Source organism: Cryptomeria japonica, unplaced genomic scaffold (assembly GCF_030272615.1).
Source record: "Cryptomeria japonica unplaced genomic scaffold, Sugi_1.0 HiC_scaffold_161, whole genome shotgun sequence".
Taxonomy (NCBI): Eukaryota; Viridiplantae; Streptophyta; class Pinopsida; order Cupressales; family Cupressaceae; genus Cryptomeria; species Cryptomeria japonica.
Window position 1 is genome coordinate 7,501 of NW_026728983.1, and position 13,060 is coordinate 20,560.

The 13,060-nt window shown below is 63.4% G+C and overlaps 3 non-coding genes across 3 annotated transcripts; all 3 read right to left on the bottom strand.

Annotated features, from left to right (window-relative positions):
* Nucleotides 1-114: 114 nt before the first annotated feature.
* On the bottom strand, nucleotides 115-233 carry LOC131866987 (5S ribosomal RNA). The gene has a single exon (XR_009365585.1). It is a non-coding gene; the product is annotated as a 5S ribosomal RNA (ribosomal RNA).
* Nucleotides 234-6,149: 5,916 nt separating this feature from the next.
* Nucleotides 6,150-6,268, bottom strand: LOC131866990 (5S ribosomal RNA). The gene has a single exon (XR_009365588.1). It is a non-coding gene; the product is annotated as a 5S ribosomal RNA (ribosomal RNA).
* A 5,989-nt stretch (nucleotides 6,269-12,257) lies between these two features.
* LOC131866998 (5S ribosomal RNA) lies at nucleotides 12,258-12,376 on the bottom strand. Its single transcript, XR_009365596.1, has one exon. It is a non-coding gene; the product is annotated as a 5S ribosomal RNA (ribosomal RNA).
* Between the last annotated feature and the right edge of the window lie 684 nt (nucleotides 12,377-13,060).

Sequence of the window (13,060 nt, forward strand, 5' to 3'; positions counted from 1 at the left end):
CGCGCGCGCGGTAGTGCGGGCAGCGCACCCCGGCCCGGCCCGGCCCCGACGAGAACGCAAACGGGCAAAAGGTTTATTCAAATAGCATTGCGACGCCCGGCGAAAAACTAAGAAAGGGTGCAACACCGGGACTTCCCGGGAGGTCACCCATCCCAGTACTACTCCGGCCCAAGCGCGCTTAACTGCGGAGTTCTGATGGGATCCGGTGCACTAACGCTGGTATGATCGCACCCGTTATGAGCTTGTCGCAGTGTGTACTTAGCAAACCGCGACCCACGTGCGAATCCACCCCGGCCACCCACCCCCGTCGAGGTGCACACCCTCCCTCGCGAAGTGCGCCCCGTTCGCCAAGTGTGAGCCCTGCCCGGGTGCGCGCACCTTGCTAGGGCGTCGGGTGTGCACCCGGCCCGGCCTACGTGCGTGCACCTGGACGGGGCGTCGTGTGCGTGCAGTGTCCCGTCTGCAACGCGGTGCCCACACACCACCTCGGGCGCAACGACCTGCGCTCACATGTGGGCCGAGTGCACCTTGGTGCATGTTCGGGGCGCCTCGGGTGCACGCTCGATCTTGCCCCGGTGCACCAAGGCGCTCGGTTTGCCCCGGGTGCGCACTTGGTGCAAGGTGGGCACCCAAAATAGGGATCAAGCACCAAAACACAAGTTTCGGGATGCAAAATGGGACCCAAGGACCACAAATGCGTTCCAAGACCCATGATGGGTCCACGAGAACAAAAATGTGTTCCGAGACTTAATAAACAAATATTGGGTTTTAGGAGAAGAAACATGCTCTGATGCCCAAAACGAGAATCGACCCCGAAAAGGCCACAGGCCAAAAGTGGGATGCGAGACAAAAAAAAATGGGACCCGAGGACCAAAATTGGGTTCCCAGGTCGAAGACAGGGCAACCGGACAAGAAACGACCTCTAAGGCTCGAAATGAGTCCCGACGACTAAAACTTGACAAGAAGCACCCATCAGGCACCCAACTCGACACCCATGGGATGCCGACCCACCCGGGCTTCCACCTAGCACACCTTGGCACCCACCCACCCTCGCACCCAACCTCGCACCCAACTTAGCACCTTTGAACCCACATTGGCACTCACCCTGACCCTGGCACCTTGGAACCCACATTGGCACTCACCTTGACCCTGGCACCCACCTTTGCACTCACCTTGGGACCCACCCTGGCTCCCACCTCGGCACCCACCCAGACACCCACCTTGGTTCCTTGGCACCCACCTTGGATCCTTGGCACCCACCCCGACACCCACCTTGGCACGCAACTTGGCTACTTGCCACCCACCTTGGCTCCTTGACGCCCACCCCGACAACCACCCCGTGACCTACCCTGGCTAGGGTTGGTGCACACCCACCCTGGTGCCCACCTTGGCACCCACCCCATGACCCACCTTGGCACGCACCTTAGTACCCACCCCGTTACCCACCCTAGGACCCACCCCGTGACCCACCTTGGCCAGGGTGGGTGCCTTGGTGCGCACAACTTGCCTGGGCTGCACACCAGGGCGGGCTCAAGATGGCACCCGCGTTCCGTTTTTTTCACTATCTTTCAAAACGGAAATTTTAAAATCTCGTTTTTTTTTTTTTTTTTGCCTTTTCTGGAAATTAGTGAAGGCAGCGCATCAAAGGTGCGCAATGCTGGTGCGAACCCGGGAGCGCTCCGATGTGTGCTCCAAGGTGCGGCGTGCACGAAGTCCGAGCCCGGCTTGCCCCGGGTGCGCACCTCGCGTGCACCTTCGCCGGGGTGAGCACCTTGGCTGGGTTGCGCGCCCTGGTGCGCACCAAGGAGCGCTCTGAAGTGTGCTCCAAGGTGCGGCGTGCACGAAGTCGGAGCTCGGTTTGCCCCGGGTGTGCACCTCGGGTGCGCACCTCGCGTGCACCTTCGCTGCGGTGGGCACCTTGGCTGGGTTGCGCGCCTTGGTGGGCACCATGCAGTGCACGAAGTCGGAGCCCGGTTTGCCCCGGGCGCGCACCTCCGCCAGGGTGGGCACCTTGGTGCGCACAACTTGCCTGGGCTGCGCACCAGGAAGGGCTCAAGATGGCACCCGCGTTCCGTTTTTTTCACTATCTTTCAGAACGGAAATTTTAAAATATCGTTTTTTTTTGCCTTTTCTGGAAATTAGTGAAGGCAGCGCATCAAAGGTGCGCAACGCTGGTGCGAACCTGGGAGCGCTCCGATGTGTGCTCCAAGGTGCGGCGTGCACGAAGTCGGAGCCCGGTTTGCCCCGGGTGCGCCCTGGTGGGCACCATGGTGCGCACCAAGGAGCGCTCCGAAGTGTGCTCCAAGGTGCGGCCTGCACGAAGTCGGAGCCCGGTTTGCCCCGGGCGTGCACCGCGGGTGGGCACCTTGGTGCGCATGCCTTGCCTGGGCTGCGCACCAGGGCGGGCTCAAGATGGCACCCGCGTTCCGTTTTTTTCACTATCTTTCAAAACGGAAATTTTAAAATCTCATTTTTTTTTGCCTTTTCTGGAAATTAGTGAAGGCAGCGCATCAAAGGTGCGCACCTCGCTGCCCACCACGGTGCGCAACGCCGGTGGGCACCCGGGAGTGCTTCGAAGTGTGCTCCAAGGTGCTGCGTGCACGTTGTCGGAGCCCGGTTTGCCCCGGGTGCGCACCTCGCGTGCACCTTCGTCGGGGTGGGCACCTTGGCTGGGTTTGCCCCGGCTGCGCTCCGAAGCGGGGTTATTGGAGCGCCGCCTCTTTTTTTGTCGGAGCGTTTGGTGGGGTTTCTCGCATTGGCTCTTCCCAGGCCCGGTTGCCACCCTGGCGCGCACGAAGTCGGAAGTAGGGTTAATTGCCCGGGTGCGCACCTTTGCCAGGGTGGGCACCTTACCTGGGCTGTGCACCAGGGCGGGCTCAAGATGGCACCCGCGTTCCGTTTTTTTCACTATCTTTCAAAACGGAAATTTTAAAATCTCCTCTTTTTTTTGCCTTTTCTGGAAATTAGTGAAGGCAGCGCATCAAAGGTGCGCACCTCGCTGCCCACCTTGGTGTGCTCTGAGGTGCGCACCCGGGAGCGCTACGAAGTGTGCTCCAAGGTGCGGCGTGCACGTTGTCGGAGCCCGGTTTGCCCCGGGTGCGCACCTCGCCTGCACCTTGGCCGGGGTGGGCACCCTGGCTGGGTTTGCCCAGGGTGCGCTCCGAAGCGGGGTTACTGGAGCGCCCCCTCTTTTTTTGTCAGAGCGTTTGGTGGGGTTTCTCGCATTGGCTCTTCCCAGGCCCGGTTGTTGGGTGCGCTCCCACCCTGGCGCGCGCGAAGTTGGAAGTTGGGTTAATTGCCCGGGCGCGCACCTTCGCCAGGGTGGGCACCTTGGTGCGCACACCTTGGCTGGGCTGCGCACCAGGGCGGGCTCAAGATGGCACCAGCATTCCCTTTTTCTCACTATCTTTCAAAACGGAAATTTTAAAATCTCGTTTTTTTTTGCCTTTTATGGAAATTAGTGAAGGCATCGCATCAAAGGTGCGCACCTCGCTGCCCACCTTGGTGTGCTCCGAGGTGCCCACCACGGTGCGCTCCGAGGTGCCCACCACGGTGCGCAACGCCGGTGCGAACCCGGGAGCGCCCCGATGTGTGCTCCAAGGTGCGGCGTGCACGAAGCCGGACCCCGGTTTGCCCCGGGTGCGCACCTCGCGTGCACCTTGGTGCGCACACCTTGGCTGGGTTGCGCGGCCTGGTGGGCACCATGGTGCGCACCAAGGAGCGCTCCAAAGTGTGCTCCAAGGTGCGGCGTGCACGAAGTCCTAGCCCGGTTTGCCCCGGGTGCGCACCTTCGCCGCGGTGGGCACCATGGCGTGCACGAAGTCGGAGCCCGGTTTGCCCCGGGTGCGCACCTCGCGTGCACCTTCGCCGGGGTGGGCACCTCGGCTGGGTTGCGCGCCCTGGTGCGCACCAAGGAGCGCTCCGAAGTGTGCTCCAAGGTGCGGCGTGCACGAAGTCGGAGCCCGGTTTGCCCCGGGTGCGCACCTTCGCCGCGGTGGGCACCCTGGTGCGCACCATGGCGTGCACGAAGTCGGAGCCCGGTTTGCCCCGGGTGCGCACCTCGCGTGCACCTTCGGCGGGGTTGCGCGCCCTGGTGCGCACCAAGGAGCGCTCCGAAGTGTGCTCCAAGGTGCGGCGTGCACGAAGTCGGAGCCCGGTTTGCCCCGGGTGCGCACCTCGCGTGCACCTTCGGCGGGGTTGCGCGCCCTGGTGGGCACCATGGTGCGCACCAAGGAGCGCTCCGAAGTGTGCTCCAAGGTGCGGCGTGCACGAAGTCGGAGCCCGGTTTGCCCCGGGTGCGCACCTCGCGTGCACCTTCGCCGCGGTGGGCACCATGGCGTGCACGAAGTCGGAGCCCGGTTTGCCCCGGGTGCGCACCTCGCGTGCACCTTCGCCGGGGTGGGCACCTCGGCTGGGTTGCGCGCCCTGGTGCGCACCAAGGAGCGCTCCGAAGTGTGCTCCAAGGTGCGGCGTGCACGAAGTCGGAGCCCGGTTTGCCCCGGGTGCGCACCTCGCGTGCACCTTCGCCGCGGTGGGCACCATGGCGTGCACGAAGTCGGAGCCCGGTTTGCCCCGGGTGCGCACCCCGCGTGCACCTTCGCCGGGGTGGGCACCTCGGCTGGGTTGCGCGCCCTGGTGCGCACCAAGGAGCGCTCCGAAGTGTGCTCCAAGGTGCGGCGTGCACGAAGTCGGAGCCCGGTTTGCCCCGGGTGCGCACCTCGCGTGCACCTTCGCCGCGGTGGGCACCTTGGCTGGGTTGGGCACCATTGAGCGCTCCGAAGTGTGCTCCAAGGTGCGCACCATGGCCCTCCAAGGTGCGCAGCATGGCGTGCACGAAGTCGGAGCCCGGTTTGCCCCGGGTGCGCACCTCGCGTGCACCTTCGCCAGGGTGGGCACCTCGGTGCGCACACCTTCTCAATGTTTTCTTGCCTTTTCTGGAAATTGGTGAAGGCAGCGCATCAAAGGTGCGCACCTCGGTGTGCTCCGAGGTGCGAACCCGAGAGCGCTCCGAGGTGCCCACGAAGTCGAAAGTCGGGTTAATTGCATTGTTTTCCCCGGGTGCGCTCCGAGGTGCGCAACATCGGTGCGCACCAAGGAGGGCTCCGAAGTGTGCTCCAAGGTGCGCACGATTCGGAGCTCGGTTTGCCCGGGGTGCGCACACCTTGGCTGGGTTGCGCACCCTTTGTGCGCTCCAAGGTGCGCACGAAGTCGGAGCTCGGTTTGCCCCGGGTGCGCACCTTCGCCAGGGTGCGCACCTTGATGCGCACGCCTTGGCTGGGCTGCGCACCTTGGTGGGCGCCATGGTGCGCACCTTTCGTGCGCTCCAAGGTGCGCACGAAGTCGGAGCTCGGTTTGCCCCGGGTGCGCACCTTGGTGGGCGCCATGGTGCACTCCGAGGTGCCCAAGATTGGTGCGCACCAAGGAGCGCTCCGAAGTGCGCTCCAAGGTGCGCAGGTGCGCGCGAAGTCGAAAGTTGGGTTAATTGTCCGGTTTGCCTCGGGTGCGCACCTTGCGTGCACCTTCGCCAGGGTGGGCGCCTTGGTGCGCACACCTTGGCTGGGCTGCGCACCCGGGCGCGCACACCTTGGCACCCGCGTTTCCTTCATTTTAAATTTTTTTTTTTTACAATCTCTCAAGTGGGAAATTCTATAATCTCAACTTTTTTTGCCTTTTCAGGAAACTTTTGAATGGAGCGCATCATTGGTGCGCTCCGAAGTGTGCTCCAAGGTGCGCACCTCTGGTGTGCTCCAAAGCTCTCTCCAGCTGCGTGCACCTGCCCCGGCCGCGCACCCGGCCCCGCCCAGCTTCGCTCACCTGTCCCGGGCGTCTGGTGCGGAACCTTAGAGTAAGAAACATCACCGTGCACCTTGGCCAACGTGCGCGACTCGACCGAGCGCGCACTGGCCGAGGTGCACACCGATTTCACCTGGGTGCGCGCGCAGCACCTCGGGCGCACCGGGGTGCGCGCACAACGCCCGGGTTGCACCGTGGCCTGTGTGCTCGGGGCGCCTCGGGTGCGCGCTCGGTGTCGCCCCCGCGCGCGCGGTAGTGCGGGCAGCGCACCCCGGCCCGGCCCGGCCCCGACGAGAACGCAAACGGGCAAAAGGTTTATTCAAATAGCATTGCGACGCCCGGCGAAAAACTAAGAAAGGGTGCAACACCGGGACTTCCCGGGAGGTCACCCATCCCAGTACTACTCCGGCCCAAGCGCGCTTAACTGCGGAGTTCTGATGGGATTCGGTGCACTAACGCTGGTATGATCGCACCCGTTATGAGCTTGTCGCAGTGTGTACTTAGCAAACCGCGACCCACGTGCGAATCCACCCCGGCCACCCACCCCCGTCGAGGTGCACACCCTCCCTCGCGAAGTGCGCCCCGTTCGCCAAGTGTGAGCCCTGCCCGGGTGCGCGCACCTTGCTAGGGCGTCGGGTGTGCACCCGGCCCGGCCTACGTGCGTGCACCTGGACGGGGCGTCGTGTGCGTGCAGTGTCCCGTCTGCAACGCGGTGCCCACACACCACCTCGGGCGCAACGACCTGCGCTCACATGTGGGCCGAGTGCACCTTGGTGCATGTTCGGGGCGCCTCGGGTGCACGCTCGATCTTGCCCCGGTGCACCAAGGCGCTCGGTTTGCCCCGGGTGCGCACTTGGTGCAAGGTGGGCACCCAAAATAGGGATCAAGCACCAAAACACAAGTTTCGGGATGCAAAATGGGACCCAAGGACCACAAATGCGTTCCAAGACCCATGATGGGTCCACGAGAACAAAAATGTGTTCCGAGACTTAATAAAAAAATATTGGGTTTTAGGAGAAGAAACATGCTCTGATGCCCAAAACGAGAATCGACCCCGAAAAGGCCACAGGCCAAAAGTGGGATGCGAGACAAAAAAAAATGGGACCCGAGGACCAAAATTGGGTTCCCAGGTCGAAGACAGGGCAACCGGACAAGAAACGACCTCTAAGGCTCGAAATGAGTCCCGACGACTAAAACTTGACAAGAAGCACCCATCAGGCACCCAACTCGACACCCATGGGATGCCGACCCACCCGGGCTTCCACCTAGCACACCTTGGCACCCACCCACCCTCGCACCCAACCTCGCACCCAACTTAGCACCTTTGAACCCACATTGGCACTCACCCTGACCCTGGCACCTTGGAACCCACATTGGCACTCACCTTGACCCTGGCACCCACCTTTGCACTCACCTTGGGACCCACCCTGGCTCCCACCTCGGCACCCACCCAGACACCCACCTTGGTTCCTTGGCACCCACCTTGGATCCTTGGCACCCACCCCGACACCCACCTTGGCACGCAACTTGGCTACTTGCCACCCACCTTGGCTCCTTGACGCCCACCCCGACAACCACCCCGTGACCTACCCTGGCTAGGGTTGGTGCACACCCACCCTGGTGCCCACCTTGGCACCCACCCCATGACCCACCTTGGCACGCACCTTAGTACCCACCCCGTTACCCACCCTAGGACCCACCCCGTGACCCACCTTGGCCAGGGTGGGTGCCTTGGTGCGCACAACTTGCCTGGGCTGCACACCAGGGCGGGCTCAAGATGGCACCCGCGTTCCGTTTTTTTCACTATCTTTCAAAACGGAAATTTTAAAATCTCGTTTTTTTTTTTTTTTTGCCTTTTCTGGAAATTAGTGAAGGCAGCGCATCAAAGGTGCGCAATGCTGGTGCGAACCCGGGAGCGCTCCGATGTGTGCTCCAAGGTGCGGCGTGCACGAAGTCCGAGCCCGGCTTGCCCCGGGTGCGCACCTCGCGTGCACCTTCGCCGGGGTGAGCACCTTGGCTGGGTTGCGCGCCCTGGTGCGCACCAAGGAGCGCTCTGAAGTGTGCTCCAAGGTGCGGCGTGCACGAAGTCGGAGCTCGGTTTGCCCCGGGTGTGCACCTCGGGTGCGCACCTCGCGTGCACCTTCGCTGCGGTGGGCACCTTGGCTGGGTTGCGCGCCTTGGTGGGCACCATGCAGTGCACGAAGTCGGAGCCCGGTTTGCCCCGGGCGCGCACCTCCGCCAGGGTGGGCACCTTGGTGCGCACAACTTGCCTGGGCTGCGCACCAGGAAGGGCTCAAGATGGCACCCGCGTTCCGTTTTTTTCACTATCTTTCAGAACGGAAATTTTAAAATATCGTTTTTTTTTGCCTTTTCTGGAAATTAGTGAAGGCAGCGCATCAAAGGTGCGCAACGCTGGTGCGAACCTGGGAGCGCTCCGATGTGTGCTCCAAGGTGCGGCGTGCACGAAGTCGGAGCCCGGTTTGCCCCGGGTGCGCCCTGGTGGGCACCATGGTGCGCACCAAGGAGCGCTCCGAAGTGTGCTCCAAGGTGCGGCCTGCACGAAGTCGGAGCCCGGTTTGCCCCGGGTGTGCACCGCGGGTGGGCACCTTGGTGCGCATGCCTTGCCTGGGCTGCGCACCAGGGCGGGCTCAAGATGGCACCCGCGTTCCGTTTTTTTCACTATCTTTCAAAACGGAAATTTTAAAATCTCATTTTTTTTTGCCTTTTCTGGAAATTAGTGAAGGCAGCGCATCAAAGGTGCGCACCTCGCTGCCCACCACGGTGCGCAACGCCGGTGGGCACCCGGGAGTGCTTCGAAGTGTGCTCCAAGGTGCTGCGTGCACGTTGTCGGAGCCCGGTTTGCCCCGGGTGCGCACCTCGCGTGCACCTTCGTCGGGGTGGGCACCTTGGCTGGGTTTGCCCCGGCTGCGCTCCGAAGCGGGGTTATTGGAGCGCCGCCTCTTTTTTTGTCGGAGCGTTTGGTGGGGTTTCTCGCATTGGCTCTTCCCAGGCCCGGTTGCCACCCTGGCGCGCACGAAGTCGGAAGTAGGGTTAATTGCCCGGGTGCGCACCTTTGCCAGGGTGGGCACCTTACCTGGGCTGTGCACCAGGGCGGGCTCAAGATGGCACCCGCGTTCCGTTTTTTTCACTATCTTTCAAAACGGAAATTTTAAAATCTCCTCTTTTTTTTGCCTTTTCTGGAAATTAGTGAAGGCAGCGCATCAAAGGTGCGCACCTCGCTGCCCACCTTGGTGTGCTCTGAGGTGCGCACCCGGGAGCGCTACGAAGTGTGCTCCAAGGTGCGGCGTGCACGTTGTCGGAGCCCGGTTTGCCCCGGGTGCGCACCTCGCCTGCACCTTGGCCGGGGTGGGCACCCTGGCTGGGTTTGCCCAGGGTGCGCTCCGAAGCGGGGTTACTGGAGCGCCCCCTCTTTTTTTGTCAGAGCGTTTGGTGGGGTTTCTCGCATTGGCTCTTCCCAGGCCCGGTTGTTGGGTGCGCTCCCACCCTGGCGCGCGCGAAGTTGGAAGTTGGGTTAATTGCCCGGGCGCGCACCTTCGCCAGGGTGGGCACCTTGGTGCGCACACCTTGGCTGGGCTGCGCACCAGGGCGGGCTCAAGATGGCACCAGCATTCCCTTTTTCTCACTATCTTTCAAAACGGAAATTTTAAAATCTCGTTTTCTTTTGCCTTTTATGGAAATTAGTGAAGGCATCGCATCAAAGGTGCGCACCTCGCTGCCCACCTTGGTGTGCTCCGAGGTGCCCACCACGGTGCGCTCCGAGGTGCCCACCACGGTGCGCAACGCCGGTGCGAACCCGGGAGCGCCCCGATGTGTGCTCCAAGGTGCGGCGTGCACGAAGCCGGACCCCGGTTTGCCCCGGGTGCGCACCTCGCGTGCACCTTGGTGCGCACACCTTGGCTGGGTTGCGCGGCCTGGTGGGCACCATGGTGCGCACCAAGGAGCGCTCCGAAGTGTGCTCCAAGGTGCGGCGTGCACGAAGTCCTAGCCCGGTTTGCCCCGGGTGCGCACCTTCGCCGCGGTGGGCACCATGGCGTGCACGAAGTCGGAGCCCGGTTTGCCCCGGGTGCGCACCTCGCGTGCACCTTCGCCGGGGTGGGCACCTCGGCTGGGTTGCGCGCCCTGGTGCGCACCAAGGAGCGCTCCGAAGTGTGCTCCAAGGTGTGGCGTGCACGAAGTCGGAGCCCGGTTTGCCCCGGGTGCGCACCTTCGCCGCGGTGGGCACCCTGGTGCGCACCATGGCGTGCACGAAGTCGGAGCCCGGTTTGCCCCGGGTGCGCACCTCGCGTGCACCTTCGGCGGGGTTGCGCGCCCTGGTGCGCACCAAGGAGCGCTCCGAAGTGTGCTCCAAGGTGCGGCGTGCACGAAGTCGGAGCCCGGTTTGCCCCAGGTGCGCACCTCGCGTGCACCTTCGGCGGGGTTGCGCGCCCTGGTGGGCACCATGGTGCGCACCAAGGAGCGCTCCGAAGTGTGCTCCAAGGTGCGGCGTGCACGAAGTCGGAGCCCGGTTTGCCCCGGGTGCGCACCTCGCGTGCACCTTCGCCGCGGTGGGCACCATGGCGTGCACGAAGTCGGAGCCCGGTTTGCCCCGGGTGCGCACCTCGCGTGCACCTTCGCCGCGGTGGGCACCATGGCGTGCACGAAGTCGGAGCCCGGTTTGCCCCGGGTGCGCACCTCGCGTGCACCTTCGCTGGGGTGGGCACCTCGGCTGGGTTGCGCGCCCTGGTGCGCACCAAGGAGCGCTCCGAAGTGTGCTCCAAGGTGCGGCGTGCACGAAGTCGGAGCCCGGTTTGCCCCGGGTGCGCACCTCGCGTGCACCTTCGCCGCGGTGGGCACCATGGCGTGCACGAAGTCGGAGCCCGGTTTGCCCCGGGTGCGCACCCCGCGTGCACCTTCGCCGGGGTGGGCACCTCGGCTGGGTTGCGCGCCCTGGTGCGCACCAAGGAGCGCTCCGAAGTGTGCTCCAAGGTGCGGCGTGCACGAAGTCGGAGCCCGGTTTACCCCGGGTGCGCACCTCGCGTGCACCTTCGCCGCGGTGGGCACCTTGGCTGGGTTGGGCACCATTGAGCGCTCCGAAGTGTGCTCCAAGGTGCGCACCATGGCCCTCCAAGGTGCGCAGCATGGCGTGCACGAAGTCGGAGCCCGGTTTGCCCCGGGTGCGCACCTCGCGTGCACCTTCGCCAGGGTGGGCACCTCGGTGCGCACACCTTCTCAATGTTTTCTTGCCTTTTCTGGAAATTGGTGAAGGCAGCGCATCAAAGGTGCGCACCTCGGTGTGCTCCGAGGTGCGAACCCGAGAGCGCTCCGAGGTGCCCACGAAGTCGAAAGTCGGGTTAATTGCATTGTTTTCCCCGGGTGCGCTCCGAGGTGCGCAACATCGGTGCGCACCAAGGAGGGCTCCGAAGTGTGCTCCAAGGTGCGCACGATTCGGAGCTCGGTTTGCCCGGGGTGCGCACACCTTGGCTGGGTTGCGCACCCTTTGTGCGCTCCAAGGTGCGCACGAAGTCGGAGCTCGGTTTGCCCCGGGTGCGCACCTTCGCCAGGGTGCGCACCTTGATGCGCACGCCTTGGCTGGGCTGCGCACCTTGGTGGGCGCCATGGTGCGCACCTTTCGTGCGCTCCAAGGTGCGCACGAAGTCGGAGCTCGGTTTGCCCCGGGTGCGCACCTTGGTGGGCGCCATGGTGCACTCCGAGGTGCCCAAGATTGGTGCGCACCAAGGAGCGCTCCGAAGTGCGCTCCAAGGTGCGCAGGTGCGCGCGAAGTCGAAAGTTGGGTTAATTGTCCGGTTTGCCTCGGGTGCGCACCTTGCGTGCACCTTCGCCAGGGTGGGCGCCTTGGTGCGCACACCTTGGCTGGGCTGCGCACCCGGGCGCGCACACCTTGGCACCCGCGTTTCCTTCATTTTAAATTTTTTTTTTTTACAATCTCTCAAGTGGGAAATTCTATAATCTCAACTTTTTTTGCCTTTTCAGGAAACTTTTGAATGGAGCGCATCATTGGTGCGCTCCGAAGTGTGCTCCAAGGTGCGCACCTCTGGTGTGCTCCAAAGCTCTCTCCAGCTGCGTGCACCTGCCCCGGCCGCGCACCCGGCCCCGCCCAGCTTCGCTCACCTGTCCCGGGCGTCTGGTGCGGAACCTTAGAGTAAGAAACATCACCGTGCACCTTGGCCAACGTGCGCGACTCGACCGAGCGCGCACTGGCCGAGGTGCACACCGATTTCACCTGGGTGCGCGCGCAGCACCTCGGGCGCACCGGGGTGCGCGCACAACGCCCGGGTTGCACCGTGGCCTGTGTGCTCGGGGCGCCTCGGGTGCGCGCTCGGTGTCGCCCCCGCGCGCGCGGTAGTGCGGGCAGCGCACCCCGGCCCGGCCCGGCCCCGACGAGAACGCAAACGGGCAAAAGGTTTATTCAAATAGCATTGCGACGCCCGGCGAAAAACTAAAAAAGGGTGCAACACCGGGACTTCCCGGGAGGTCACCCATCCCAGTACTACTCCGGCCCAAGCGCGCTTAACTGCGGAGTTCTGATGGGATCCGGTGCACTAACGCTGGTATGATCGCACCCGTTATGAGCTTGTCGCAGTGTGTACTTAGCAAACCGCGACCCACGTGCGAATCCACCCCGGCCACCCACCCCCGTCGAGGTGCACACCCTCCCTCGCGAAGTGCGCCCCGTTCGCCAAGTGTGAGCCCTGCCCGGGTGCGCGCACCTTGCTAGGGCGTCGGGTGTGCACCCGGCCCGGCCTACGTGCGTGCACCTGGACGGGGCGTCGTGTGCGTGCAGTGTCCCGTCTGCAACGCGGTGCCCACACACCACCTCGGGCGCAACGACCTGCGCTCACATGTGGGCCGAGTGCACCTTGGTGCATGTTCGGGGCGCCTCGGGTGCACGCTCGATCTTGCCCCGGTGCACCAAGGCGCTCGGTTTGCCCCGGGTGCGCACTTGGTGCAAGGTGGGCACCCAAAATAGGGATCAAGCACCAAAACACAAGTTTCGGGATGCAAAATGGGACCCAAGGACCACAAATGCGTTCCAAGACCCATGATGGGTCCACGAGAACAAAAATGTGTTCCGAGACTTAATAAACAAATATTGGGTTTTAGGAGAAGAAACATGCTCTGATGCCCAAAACGAGAATCGACCCCGAAAAGGCCACAGGCCAAAAGTGGGATGCGAGACAAAAAAAAATGGGACCCGAGGACCAAAATTGGGTTCCCAGGTCGAAGACAGGGCAACCGGACAAGAAAC